Source organism: Chrysochloris asiatica, unplaced genomic scaffold (assembly GCF_000296735.1).
Source record: "Chrysochloris asiatica unplaced genomic scaffold, ChrAsi1.0 scaffold00252, whole genome shotgun sequence".
NCBI classification, from domain to species: Eukaryota; Metazoa; Chordata; class Mammalia; order Afrosoricida; family Chrysochloridae; genus Chrysochloris; species Chrysochloris asiatica.
This window is the reverse complement of record NW_006408770.1, coordinates 714,445-728,210: the sequence shown is the minus strand read 5'-3', so window position 1 is coordinate 728,210 and position 13,766 is coordinate 714,445.

Below are 13,766 nucleotides of genomic sequence, written 5' to 3'. Positions count from 1 at the left end.
CTTTCTGTAGGTTTTGAATTGTTTCCAGTGCTGTATCTATCTTATTTGATAGTTCCTGTAACGCTTTCCTGACTTCTGCCTTATTTTTCTCAACTCCATTGTATAATGTTTTGATACATTTTATAAACATTTTTCTGAATTCCTTCTCAGGCATTTCCAAAGCCTGCCCATCTTCTAGTATGGAGAGTAGGTCTACTTCCAGCTCATTTGTCTCAGTCACTTTATCTCATTTCTGGACATGTGCAGATAGGTCATCTGCTTCTTTATTTTTTTTGGCATCTTCAGGGGTTATCTGTGGCCTTAATACTCAGATGTGTATGTATTTTAGTATTTTTTATGCTTTCTGATTGCCTCCATGTAGATGTGATCAGGAAATGGGCTTCCCTTTTCACTCTTCTTGAGAAATTTCAGGATGCCACTGTTGGTCATTTTGACGTAACTTAGCATTTAATTTTCGGCCTATTTCCTTTTTTGTCTGCTTGCCCTGCTCCACAATCCCTGTTCAGGCCTTTTTTCTAGTTGTAAACATTTCAGGGCCTATTGTGGCCATTTGGTTTTAAGTGGAAACTGTCTCTTTAAATTTCAAGGAGATCTGTGAGCATGCATAGTAGAACCCTCTGAGGGTGGGGCTGTGGTGCCCACTAATTTAGGCACCCTATAGTCACCAGAATGGAGGTGCGCAGACTGCAAGGGACCAATGAACAGCTACCATAATAAAAGAATGCCCACAACTTTATCTCTATGGTTCTGCCAGGCATTTGTGGCCGCTCCAATGCTTCCCCTGCTTGGTCTCACCCAAGATGGTGGCTCCTGGAGCAGCTGTGCATCTCGAATTAGAAAGCAATGGATTTCTTGCTTTTGACACAAATTCCCCCTCCTGTAAGCCTTCCAACCTTCTAAATATTCCTTTATATGTGTTTCAGAGTTCTGGGACCATCCCCTGAGCCTGCTTGGTCGGGTATTCTGTGTTGTTGCTGGTGGAGCTCCTTTACTGCACTTTCACCCAATCTGCCATCTTGTTTGTTCCTCACTACCTGTCTTTTGGTGGCATTTAGGGTGTATGGGACTGAGCCCCGAGTTCCAGCCACCCCTGGGAGGAGGCCAAGAACTTCTTCCATAATCTGCCATTTATTCTGGGAACAAGCATCCTGACATCAGAACAGGTGCCCTGACTGCAGACAACATATAGGACTGCGAGAATTCTATCTAGGACTGGGTGTCCCACCCACTCACTCTCCCCCTCACCCTGTTAGCTCCTTGGCATGGCAAAGAGTTCAGACTCCTCCCAGGTGACTTCCCCCCCCCCCACAGTTTTCTCCTCTCTGGGGCCTGTCACTGTCCCAGTTTTCTACTTTTTTCCCATTTCTTTTCATTCCCTTCCCTTGTTTTTCATCCTTTCTTTTTCTGCTTTTCTTTATTTTCTTCTGTTTCTGTTTCATTGTTCGATTTCCTTCATCTTTCTCTTTCTCTTCTTTTATTTTTTCTCTTAGTTTCTTTCTTTACTTTTCTCTTTTCTCGCCTTCCTAGTTCTGCTTATTGTATTTTTTCTGCTTTTCTCTTGCTTTGTTTTCCCTATCTGTTTATTTTTAGTTATTAAATTATTTTGTCTTGCTGCTATTTACCTGCTTTTCCACTGCTAACTTTTTTATTTTATGCTTTTATATTTTTAAAAATCCTTCTTCTTCCTGTCTTACCTTATAGGAGATAGCAACTGTGCCCAAATGGCACAGCCACATCCATATCTTCTGCAGTCCCACATACTGAGAAAGCATTGTAGCCTTCTTCTACACTACCTGGTCATCCAATTTGAATGTCTTTTATCTCTTTTCTTGCCTTATTGCTCTGGTAAGTACTTCCAATCCAAATATTGATTAAAAGTGTTGATAAAGGACATCCTTGTCTGATTCCTGTTCTCAAGGAGAATGCTTTCAGTCTCTCTCTGAGACTGATTATGCAGATGAATTTCCATTCTATTCTAATTCTGATGAGCATTTTCATCAGAAATGAGTGTTGGATTTGGTCAAAAGCCTTTTCTGTGTCGATTCATATAATCATGTGGTTCTTTTCATTTGTTTTGTTTGTGTGGTGGATTATACTGATTGTTTTTGTAATGATGAGCCATACTTGCTTGCCTGGTATGACACCCACTTGTTTATTATGTATTCTCTTTTTGATATGTTATTAGATCCTACTGGTAGGGTTTTGTTGGGAATTTTTGCATTTATATTCATGAGAGATATCAGTCTATAGTTTTTTTTTTTTTTTTAAATGATGTCTTTGCCTGATTTAAGGATCAAGGTTATGCTCACTTCATAAAATGAATTCTGGGTACTCCATCCTTTCCTATATTCTAGAATAGTTTGAGTGGAATTGGTGTCAACTCTTCTTTGAATATTTGGTAGAGTTCATCAGTGAAACCATACACCCAGGACTTCTATTTGTAAATTGTCATTCAATTTACAATAAAGTTTGTTTTTTTTTTAAAGAGTGTATGAGAATATTGACACACTATGAAAAATGTAATCAGTGTCCCTGAACAATATTGGTGGAAATTATTAAATGGGAACCTTATTTACTGTGTAAACTCTCACCAAAACAACTAAAATTTTATACTTTTTGAAAAGTACTTACTGTGTGCTAAGAGCTGTCGATAAATTGACATGAGTCCAGATAGTAAGATGAGATCATATGTTCAGAGTAATTAATTACCTATTATTCTGAATAAAGGAAGACTTCAAAAGCACATTAAAAGTTATGACAGCTAGGACTTTCAGCAAGATGGTGGACTAGGAAGACACCCTGCCCAGGATGCATAAGGAATGTATGAATTGTCTGTTGGCCTAACACAGTGCAGTCAGTTTGAATTTTTGCAAGTGGCATTCAATCAGGAGAGCAACCTGATAATCAATTCTGCTTGCCCAGAACCACACCAGTGCCCACCAGTGCAATCCTTCCCTTATTCCTCACACTCTCCCAGTGACCAAAAGCATGGTCAGTTCCCACCCTTGCCCAAGTGGTGAAAAAATTCCACCCTCCCTGCAGCACTGCCCCTGCTCTCCTAGAGGTCTGAGGTATTCCTTTGTGGATCAGGCATGACACCTTCACATTTGGAAGCCTGTGCTCTCCTCCTTCTCTGACCAGTACCAGACAGGTGCCCTGCTCCTAGTTTCCCTCTGGGCAGGCAGAAGCTCTTTCCACCCTGACTCTAGCTGACCTCTGAGCTGGTAGGAACTCTATCTAGAACTGGGCATCGCTCCTTGCCCTCTAATGGCCTCCTAGGCTGGCTGAGTGTGCCAACTGCCTCCTTGGTTTGGTTTGCAGGAGCACTACCCAAGTGACCTGTCTCCACCCCTAGTTTTTTCCTTTCTGTGTCCTGTCATCACTCAATTATCATTTTTTTTTCTTTCTTTCCCTTCCTTTGATTTTGTTTCATTCCTTTCTCTATTTTTCTTTGTTCTTTTTTTTCTTTTATTTCTCGTTTTCTCTTATCTGTTTCCTTAGTTATTTCTTTTCTAATTTCTTTTCTTTTTTCCTCCTCCCTAGTTTTGGATCCCCCCCCACACACACACATTTTTCTCTCTTCCCTTGCTTCTGTTTTCCTTTCCCTTTTCTTTTTAGTTATTATTTTATTTTTTTCTTCTTGTTTGTTTTCCTTCCTCTGGTTTTTTTCTTTCTTTTTTTGCATTTATTACCTCTTTTTTTGCTTTTGCCATTTTTTGTTTGTTTGTTTGTTTCTCTCTCTTATTCTTACCCCATATGGTGGGAAATAGTAACCATACCCACACTGCACACCCATAACTGTATTTCCTGCAGTCCCACGCAGTGGGTGACAGCCACCAACCATTCTTGCACTAATTGATCAAGGATATATGGTGGGCAATGCTTGCTCAACCTGGGCTCAACTGCACCACATGAGTGGCAAATAAAGACTGCCACACAAACTCTCATCCTCTATCACACCCACCAGGAGACAGATGGTGAGTGCCTAAGATCACACCAATGTACTACCACCTATTAAATACAAATACAACAGTATCACAATGTCTCAGAGACAACAGATAACCTGAGTTCACATGAAGAATCAGTACAGAGTGGTTCAAACAAGTGACCAAAATATTGAACTAGGACACTTTTGTAAGGAAAAAATGGCATTGGAATTACCTGATAAGGAATTCAAAAGAATGATCTAAAGACATCTTCAACGGATTGAGAAAAAGATTGAGGAAAGTGCAGACAAAATCAAGGAAAAAAACAGAAAAAGTTTTAGAAGATTTCAGAAAAATTACAAGAACAAACTGACAAAATATATTATGTGAAACACTAGAAACCATAAGCAAATAGCAATAGAAATCCAGAAAGTTAATACTGAGGCTTCACGAATAGGTAATGCATTGAAAGGGCAAAGGGGAAGGTCTGCATTAATAGAAAACATAATTAGTGAGATTGAAGGTAAATATCTAATTTTCTAGAGGTGCAATCACACAAAAGAAAGAGAAATAAAAACGAAATAAAGAAATCCTAAGAATTATGTGAGACACCATGAAAAGAAATACATTAAGTGCAATCAGAATTCCAGAATAGGAACAGACAGAAAAAACACAGAAAATTGTTGAAGATTTGTTGAATGAACACTTCCCCAATACTATAAAAGTTAAGAATATATCCATTCAAGAAGCTCAACAAACCCCAAACAGGATAGATCCCAAAAGAAAATAACCAAGCCCTAGCATAACATAACCAAACTTTTCAAAACATAAAACAAAACAAAAAAAAGAATACTGAAAGCAGTTCAGGATAAATGAAAAGTTATATACAAAGGAGAACCAATAAGAAACTGTGCAATGGGATGACATACAAAAAACTCTGAAAGAATAAAAATGCTGAACAAGAATTATATACACAGTAACGTTTCCCCTCAAGTACAATGGTGAAATTAGTACATTTCCAGATAAACAGAAATGAAAGGAATTTATAAAACCAGACCACCCTTAGAATAAATAATAAAGAGAGTTATTTGGACAGATAACCCAAGACTATAACCAAAGAATAATATACCTGATACCACCAACCAGAAGTCAACCTGCATAATAAAAGTGAAACAAACCTGTTATTGTTGCTAAGTACCATCGTGTAAATTCTGACTCTTAGCGACCCTGTATAGGCCTTCTGAGGAGCAGCTGGTGAGTTTGAACTGCCAACCTTATGGTTCACAGTTCAGTACTAACCTTACAAGACTGAAAATAGGGAACCAAATATATCAGTTTGTAGATGGAGAAAATTGCAAAATAAAAAGAGGAAATAAATAATGTATGCTGTTGTTATTAAGTGATATTGAGTTGGTTCTGACTCTTAGCAAACTTGTATAGGATTTCCAAGGAGTGATTTGTGGGCTTGAACTGCTGACCTTATGGTTAGCAGTCCACGGCTTATCCTAAAGTGATATGTCAGGATTCCAAATAGTATATAGAATTTCAAAATGGAAATGAAGTCAAGTAGATTTCAAGATAGAACAGACTGTTTAAAATTTAGGAAGAAAATATTAAGTTACAGGGTAACTTCAAAGAAAATTTTAAATAAAGTTTCTCATCAGAATAAAGCAGGGAAATCATAAAGATGTAGTAAACAGGAAAACATAGATTAAGATACACATAGACCAAGAAGCAGTTGTTTGAACAAAACAAGGGGACACCAAATGGTTTAAACCCTGGTGTTCACCAGGGTTGTATTGTTTCACCATATTTATTCAATCTGTATGCTGAGCAAATAATTCAACAAGCAGGATTGAATGAAGAAAAAAGTGACATCAGGATTGGAGAAAGACTCATTAACAACCTGTGATATGCAGATGATACAACCTTGCTTACTGAAAGTGAAGAGGACTTAAAATACTTACTGATGAAGATCACAGACCACAGCCTTTGGTATGGGTTGCATCTCAATGTAAAGAAAGCAAAAATCTTCACTGCTGGACCAATAAACAACATCAATATCAATGGAGAAAAGATTGAAGTTGTCAAAGAGTTAATTTTGCTTGGATCAACCATCAACACTCCTGAAAGCAGCAGTGAAGAAATCAAATGACATATTGCATTAGGAAAACCTGCTGCATGAGGCCTCATTAAAGTGTTCAAGAGCAAAGATATCAGTTTGAGGACTAAGGTGCACCAGACCCAAGCCAAGGTATTTTCAATAGCCTCATATGCATGCAAATGTTGGACAGTGAATAAGGAAGACTGTAGAATAATTGGTACATTTAAGTTACGGTGTTGGAGGAAAATATTAAAAGTACTATGGACTGCCAAAAGAACAAACAAATTTGTGTTGGAAGAAGTAGCGCCAGAGTGCTCCTTGGAAGCCAGGATGGCCAGGCTTCATCTCTCATATTTTGGATATATTATCAGGAGGGATCAGTCCCTGGAGAACGATATGTTTGGTAAAGTTTGTTCCAGGACCAGGCAGTGTTTCGTTCTGTTGTGCATAGGGTTGTTGTGAGTCGGTACTAACTCACTGGAACCTAACAACAAACAAAGGTATTGATAAGAAAATCCACAAACAAAATAAACTCAGCAGAGAAAATTATGTGGGACGAAGAAACCAGCAGTATCACAAAAAACACACAGAGAAAAATGGGAGCAATCAGTTCATACTTACGGGCAATTACACTGAATGCGAATGGATTAAATGCACCAGTGATGAAACAGAGAGTAGCAGAATGAATAAGGAAACAGAGCCCATCAATATGCAGTCTGTAACAGACACACCTGAGACATGAAGACAAAAATAGGTTAAAAATCAAATGATAGGAAAAATATATTTTGCTTATAGCAACCTAAATAAAGCAAGAGTGGCAATATAAATTTTTGATAAGAAAATTTTAGAGCAAAGTCCAGCATAAGAGACAAAGAACACTATAAAATCATTAAATGGTTAATTGAACTAGATGGTGATATTAAATATCTATGAATCTAATGTAAGAGATTCAAAATACGTAAATCAAACTCTTTTTTGTTTGTTTTTGTTTTAAAATTTTAATCATGAAATGAGTGAAAGTTTACAGGACAGATCGTATACTTTGTTTCATTACAATGATTATAATCCCTTCCATGTACCATCAGTTAACAATATTTCTCTCTATTCATTTTAGCTCTTTTTTAAAAAAATGTTTTATTGTGAATTATGTGATAGTTTACATGGGAGAACATTAGTTTTACATTCATCCTATCGTATATCATTTCATTGCCATGGTTACAATCCCCCTCCATGCATCATCAACCAACCAAAGGGTATACCCTGCAAGTCTGCCCCCTGGTAGTCAGCACACAGCCCTCTCCCTCTCTGGGTCTAGAGTTCCCAGCCGCTCCATCTCTCCATGACATTGTCTCTGCCTCCATCTCTGACATCACTGTTTCTCTGGATAGGTTCCCACACTCTGCTTTTCTCCCTTGATGGTCTCAGGGACCTCCGCTCTTGGACTGCAAAGTCAATCACTCCCTTCCTTTTGCTACAAAATGTCTACCTTAACATTTCCAACCTTCACAGTCAGTCCTGATAGCAGTTATTCACTATTGTACCACAAGAGACCTATCCCCATCTCTTTTCATCAACCCCGCCTAGAAAGATTGGATATGACTCAGTGGAGATTCTACCTTCCTCTGCACCCTCTGGATCTAGGCTCCCTCTTGAAAGTTTGTAAGCCAGTTATTTCTTGCCTTTGTAGCCCCGAATTTTGGGTAGTCAATGTCCAAGTTACCCATCCCTGTCTACTTTGTGTATTGAGGGGTTGGGAATGACCCTCACTGTAAAGATTTGTTCCCTCTTTTGAGCTACTGCATCCATCTGTGTAGGTCAAGTTCATCAAATTGTATCAGATTGCTCTTTTTAAAATATTCTTTCTTCTTCTAGTTGAGCTTTGATCATCTTGTCATTGAAGCCAGGTCAAGTGGGTATTCTCTGCAAGTGTGGATGTTCTTATGCATATGCTCTCTCTTCTTATCAGCTGAATGCTTCACCATCCACTCTAGTCCTCTGTGGCTGTGTCACTGACTCTGGGCAGAAGAGTCCCCAGGTCTTGCCACATTGATGGCCAACCAGGTCTCCATCAGGGTTCACAGGAGTCTATTGAGTGTTGTAGGGCTTAACTCGCCACTTCATTGCTGTTTTCCCCTTCACTTCCCCTTATTGGTGATGAACATGGTCACCAATCAGAGCATGAATTCCCACTGAGTCTTAGTCTTGGAAGGGGGTTTGCCCTGAGGGGATTCTTGCCTTGATGTCTCCTTGGCGAGCAGCTTGCTTGTTCTTGTAGTGATCAGTTGGACTGCCATTATTGTTTTGTATTTTTTCCTGTCAGCATAAATCAAACTCTTGACTGAATTGGAGAGAGAAATAGACAACTCTGCAATAATAGTAAGCAAATTTAACACACCATTTTCAATGAAGGACCAACAAACTAGAATGAAACTCTTAATGCTACAAAATTAGAAATCAACAATAGGAAGATGAAAGGAAAAAAAAATCAAATATATGAAAATTGAATAACCTTCTGCTTAAAAATAGTACTGGGTAAAAGAAGAAGTAAAAAATGAATTATAAAATTTTCTTAACTCAAGAATGCAAGCACAGCATACTCAAACCTTTGTGACACAGTAAAAACGGTGCTCAGAGGTCAGTTTATAACAAACAAAACACACATTAAAGAGGACGAAACAAAAGTAATACTTTAATACAACATCTCCAACAATTAACAAAAGAGTAGCAAAATAAGCCTACAGTCAACTGAAGACAGGAAACAATAAAATTTTGAGCAGAAGTAAATGAAACAGAAAACAGAAAATGAACAGAATGAACAAGACTAGAAATTAGTTCTTTTAAAGAATTAATAAATCAACAAGCTACTGGCAAATCTAAAAAGGAAAAGAAGAAGAAGATGCAGATAATGTGAATAAGCAATGAAATGGTCAATTTCACAACAGAATCAATAGAAATAAAAAAGAACTGTACACCAACAAATTTGAAACCTAGAAGAAATGAACACATTTCTAGAAGCACACCACCTACCTAAACTAAGATGGACTAATACAGAAAATCTGAACAGACCCATAACTAAATAAGAAATAGAATCGGTCGTTTAAAAACTTCCAACAAGAACAAATTCTGGCTCAGACAGCTTCACTGGGAAATCTACCAAACATTCAGAGAAGAGTTGACACTAATTCTACTCAAACACTTCCAGAACATAGAAAGGGATGGACTAGTCCTTAATTCACTTTCTGAAGCAAGCAAAACCTTAACAGAAAATCCAGACAGTAGAATACCTAAAAGGGTTTCTAGAATTTGCCCAGCTAAATAAGCCTCTTAGGGAGCCTTTGCAGTGTATAAAACCTTAGGTGGAATCCTGAGCCCCATCCAGAACCTTCTGAAATGGGACATTCCCACTAGAAAGGACAAGCAGACTAGCCTTGAGCAGCTAGATTGACAGAAAACACATCTTCAAAGAAAGATGATCAGAAAAACTCAAAACAAAAATGGCAGTATAACTGGCTAATACAAGAATTAGCAAGTGGTTCACGGGAAGCCATCAAGGCAATCAATCAAGCTCCCTCAGGACAAACCCCCCTCTAAGACTGAAACTCAAAGGGAATACATAAGCAGGCATGTACGTTTGCTGACTACCACTTTGTTCTACTGGTGAGTGGATGAGGGAGACAGGGAGCAATGAAGAAATGAGCTGAGTGTGACCACATTCCATGGATTCCTGTTGACCTGGAAATAAAAGAGAGAAGAAGAAGAGCTGGTTTTTCAAAAGTGTGGTAAGACCTGGGACACCTGAGGCAAAGGACAAGGACATAGCCACAGGGGGCTATTGTAGAGAGAGAATTATCCAGCTGATATGAGGGGTGACGCACAAGGACACCCTAACTTGCAGATAGTACATACCCATTTGATCTAGGCTCGATGGCTTGATGATCGGAACTCGACTAGAGAAAGATAAAACAAAAACAACAAACAAATTTTGATAAAGGAAACGAGAGTAAATTGCTACAATTTGATGAACTTGACCTATACTCATGGAGGTTTGTTGTTGTTTTTGTCAAGTGCTGTTGAGTCAGTTGTGACACATAGTGACCATGTCTAGGGTTTCCGAGGAGCAGCTGGTGAGCTTGAACTGCCAACCTTGCAGTTCAAAATGGGAGGGGATAAACAGAAACTATGGGACTTCACCAAAGCCAACCCTGTGCTACAAAACATCCTAAAGGGAGTTCTGTGGACTGAGAACCAACAAGAACAGACAACAACCAGAGATTGACGTACATGGCAGCACCTCCCTGAATTAAGTCAACAGAAAGAAGAATTGTTAACAAAGCAAAACTATAAAAACAAACTCAGAGACTCTGGGAGGGCAGTCTGTGACCAAAACAAGTACAATGCAAAAGAAGGTGAACACGTAGGAACAGACAGCCAGACAATGAGAAGGTCAGGTAGACTACAGGATAAAATAGACTGCACTAAATGGACAGAGAATTCAATGGACCATAAGGCAACCTCAAAGAAAATGAACACTTCACCGCATACCAAGAGAATGAGAATCCAAGAAGAATATGTTTGTTTGTTTTTAAAGCTAAAATGAATAGAGAGAAATACTGTTAATAGACGGTACATGGAAGGGATTATAATCACTGTAATGAAATAAGGTGTATGATTTGTTGAATGCAAAACTGATGAACTGCCCTGTAAACTTTCACTCAATTCACAAGAATAATAATAATAAAGATACAAGGAGTATTTCAGTAAGCATGTCCAGATGTTTTTCACTTCATCTGGAACAACACTGAGACTAATAAACTGCCATTCAGACCATGAAAATGTCCTTCTTAAGAAATTTCCAAACTAGTGTTATATATAATTTTACAATAATTTAAAAAAATTGTCAACTTCTACAGAGAATTGGTGTTCTTTTTGCTGTGTGTCATTGAGTCGATTCAAATTCATAACAACTCTGTAAAGGATTTCCAAGAGCAGCTTTTTGGTTTTTTCCCCTTGATCATTCATAGTTTATAAGTTTATTTGATGGAAAAACTTTCCATCCAGAATACCATTTTACACTATTTGTGTACACATAAACAAGAGATTAAAGACAATGAACATAAACAGAATGAAAGGAAACAGAATAAATGGACTCAGGTTCGATACGGTCATGTGAGAAAGGAGGAAATTCCCTTTTGAAAATATCAGTGCAGTACACGTAGGGTGGTGGGGTGGGAGGTGGGATGTGACAAAGAACTGGATAACTGGGCTTCATCAAGGTCACTTCAGAATCCACATTTCACAGGGTTGTCCACCAGAGATCCACATAGAACTCTGTGTGTCTTCCCCTTCTATCTTTCCCTGAGTCACACCTCCTATCTCCCCTGAGGCACACCTCCTGTCTCCCCCGAGTCACACCTCCTGTCTCCCCAGAGTCACACCATGGAACGTGGACTTGAAAAGTACATCCTACATGAACAACTCTTGCCTCTGCCGCAGGTTTCTTTTTGATCCTTCATTTTGAAGTTTGATACAATCATGTTTTCACATCTGAATTTTGAGTGTTCTTTGAAAAAGTAGGCTACTTCCTCATTGTGTTTTCTGTAATTGTAAGTGCTGAAGGAGCCGAGCCCACCCAGTGTCCCAACTACCAGGTGGTTTGTCTAGTCGGCTCCTCCTCCCCACCGCGGGTGAGGGAGTGGGAGACAGTTACATTCCACGTGTCCTTAGCCAGGGAATGGGGTCCCGAGTAACCCCTGGATCGTCTCACTCATGGTCCGTGCCCCAACGCCCGAACTTCTGCAGGAACGGAGGAGAACCATGAGGAAGACTTCCCGTCTCACTTCCTCCAAGGAAGACTTTCGGTTGGCGGGAGCTAGAGATGCTCCTCCTCCCAACCTGTGGCATCAGTCTTTATTATTATTATTATTATTGCTTAACTGATTTTAATAGCTATTTGACATAAAGCCCCCGTTGTTGTTGTTAAGTGCCGTCAAGTCGGTTCCTACCCATAGCGACCTCTAGAGGGTTTCCAAGGACAGACTGGTGAGCTTGAACCACCAACCTTGCAGTTCAAACTGACTTTGCAGTCTAGCGCATTAACCCACAGTGCCACACCAGGATTCCTAAAGCCCCCTAGAGGTGATATAATCGCTATGCAAAATACATAGATGAATACTGTTTTCTTTAAAAATATATAAAATAAATAAGCAAGACATGTGAAACAGGCACGTTTCCACTAAATAAATGAAAAAAAAAAAAAAGTTTTGCTTTCCATTATCATTTGAAGAAGGGAAATTATCAATTCAAACAATATTCAAGTTTATTAAACAGATTTAAAAAAAGTGTTAAAATTTTTAACTTTCATCAGCTTCAAGGTTTTTGTTGCTGCCAAATTGATGACCTTCTGACTTTGAATTGATGACCTTCTGATAACTTTCCAGTGTTATCTTACAGAACCATAACAGGGCCAGATACAGAGAACATATCACATTTTCTATTCTACTGTGAAAAACAACCAAAAAATGAAATATCGTGTATTCATACAGTTAAAAATATTCCCTTAGAAGCACACAAAAATTAAAAATAAATACAAAACCCCCCAAACAGCCAGACATAATTAAAAAAGAAAATTTATAGAAACATATCCATGATAAATATAGAAGCAAAAATACTAGCAATATATTAAACAATAAAATCCAGCAACATATCAAAAAAGAATACATTAGGGAGAAGCGCCTTGCAGAATACTGGATAAAGCAGGTTCAGGGGACGGTCCTGAAATTCTGAACCACATATAAAAGAATATTTAGAAAGATTGAAGGCTTATTGCTAGTGGGATTTGTAGCAGAAACAAGAACGGTAGTATTTTCTGATTTGTGGTTGCCAGTGGGTCCCGGAACAGCCATCTTGAGCAGGACAGGGCAGAGGAAGGATCAAGGAAGTGATCCCATCACAGGGGTCTGGAAAATACTTGGAGATAAAAGTGTGAACACTTTTTTTTCCTGCTCATTTGTTTCTCTCTGTCTGCACTTCTCCACTCTGATGACCAGAAGGGGTGCCTGAGTGAGTGAACACTCCCCACCCCCAGAGGTTTCTATGAATGTACAAGGATTTGCTCAGCAAAGACCACTGGGACCAGAAACGAAGAAGGGGGAGGAGCCAACAGGCACAGTCTAAAATGGAAGGCTTTTCCAAAAATGGTTCTGGCCACCCCTGGGCTCTTTCTCACTAGGAGAAACACCTGAACGGACTTGAGGGAGCAGGGAGAGACAAAAAATGAGAAAGGCTGAAAATCAAATCTTGAGTTATGTTTAAGGAGCAATGGTAACATCCTGAAATTTCTCAGGTGGCATTGAAGGCAAGAAACTGAAAGAGGGGAAGGCGGGGTTTGATGGCGGCTTTGATGGAGGTGCAGTGAAGTTCGCTGTCAGCAATAACACAGAATACCAGGCAAACCAGATCCAAGGCAGAGCTCCAAAACTCGAAACCACAGAGATAGGAATATTTTAAAGCTTTGAAGGCGTATAGCCTGTGGAATTTAGAGCTGAAGTAAAAAATCATTTACTTTTGAATCTGCCAGGCCAGGCTCAGAGACCTGGTGCCGACATCCTGGGAGACCAAAAAGCAAGACAAAACAGGGGGAGCAGAAATACTACGGAAAAATGCCACGGAAACCTTGGGACAAAGGTAGACAATACACTTTGTCAGTTTTGCTTTGTTCTGATTTTCCTTTTTTTTTT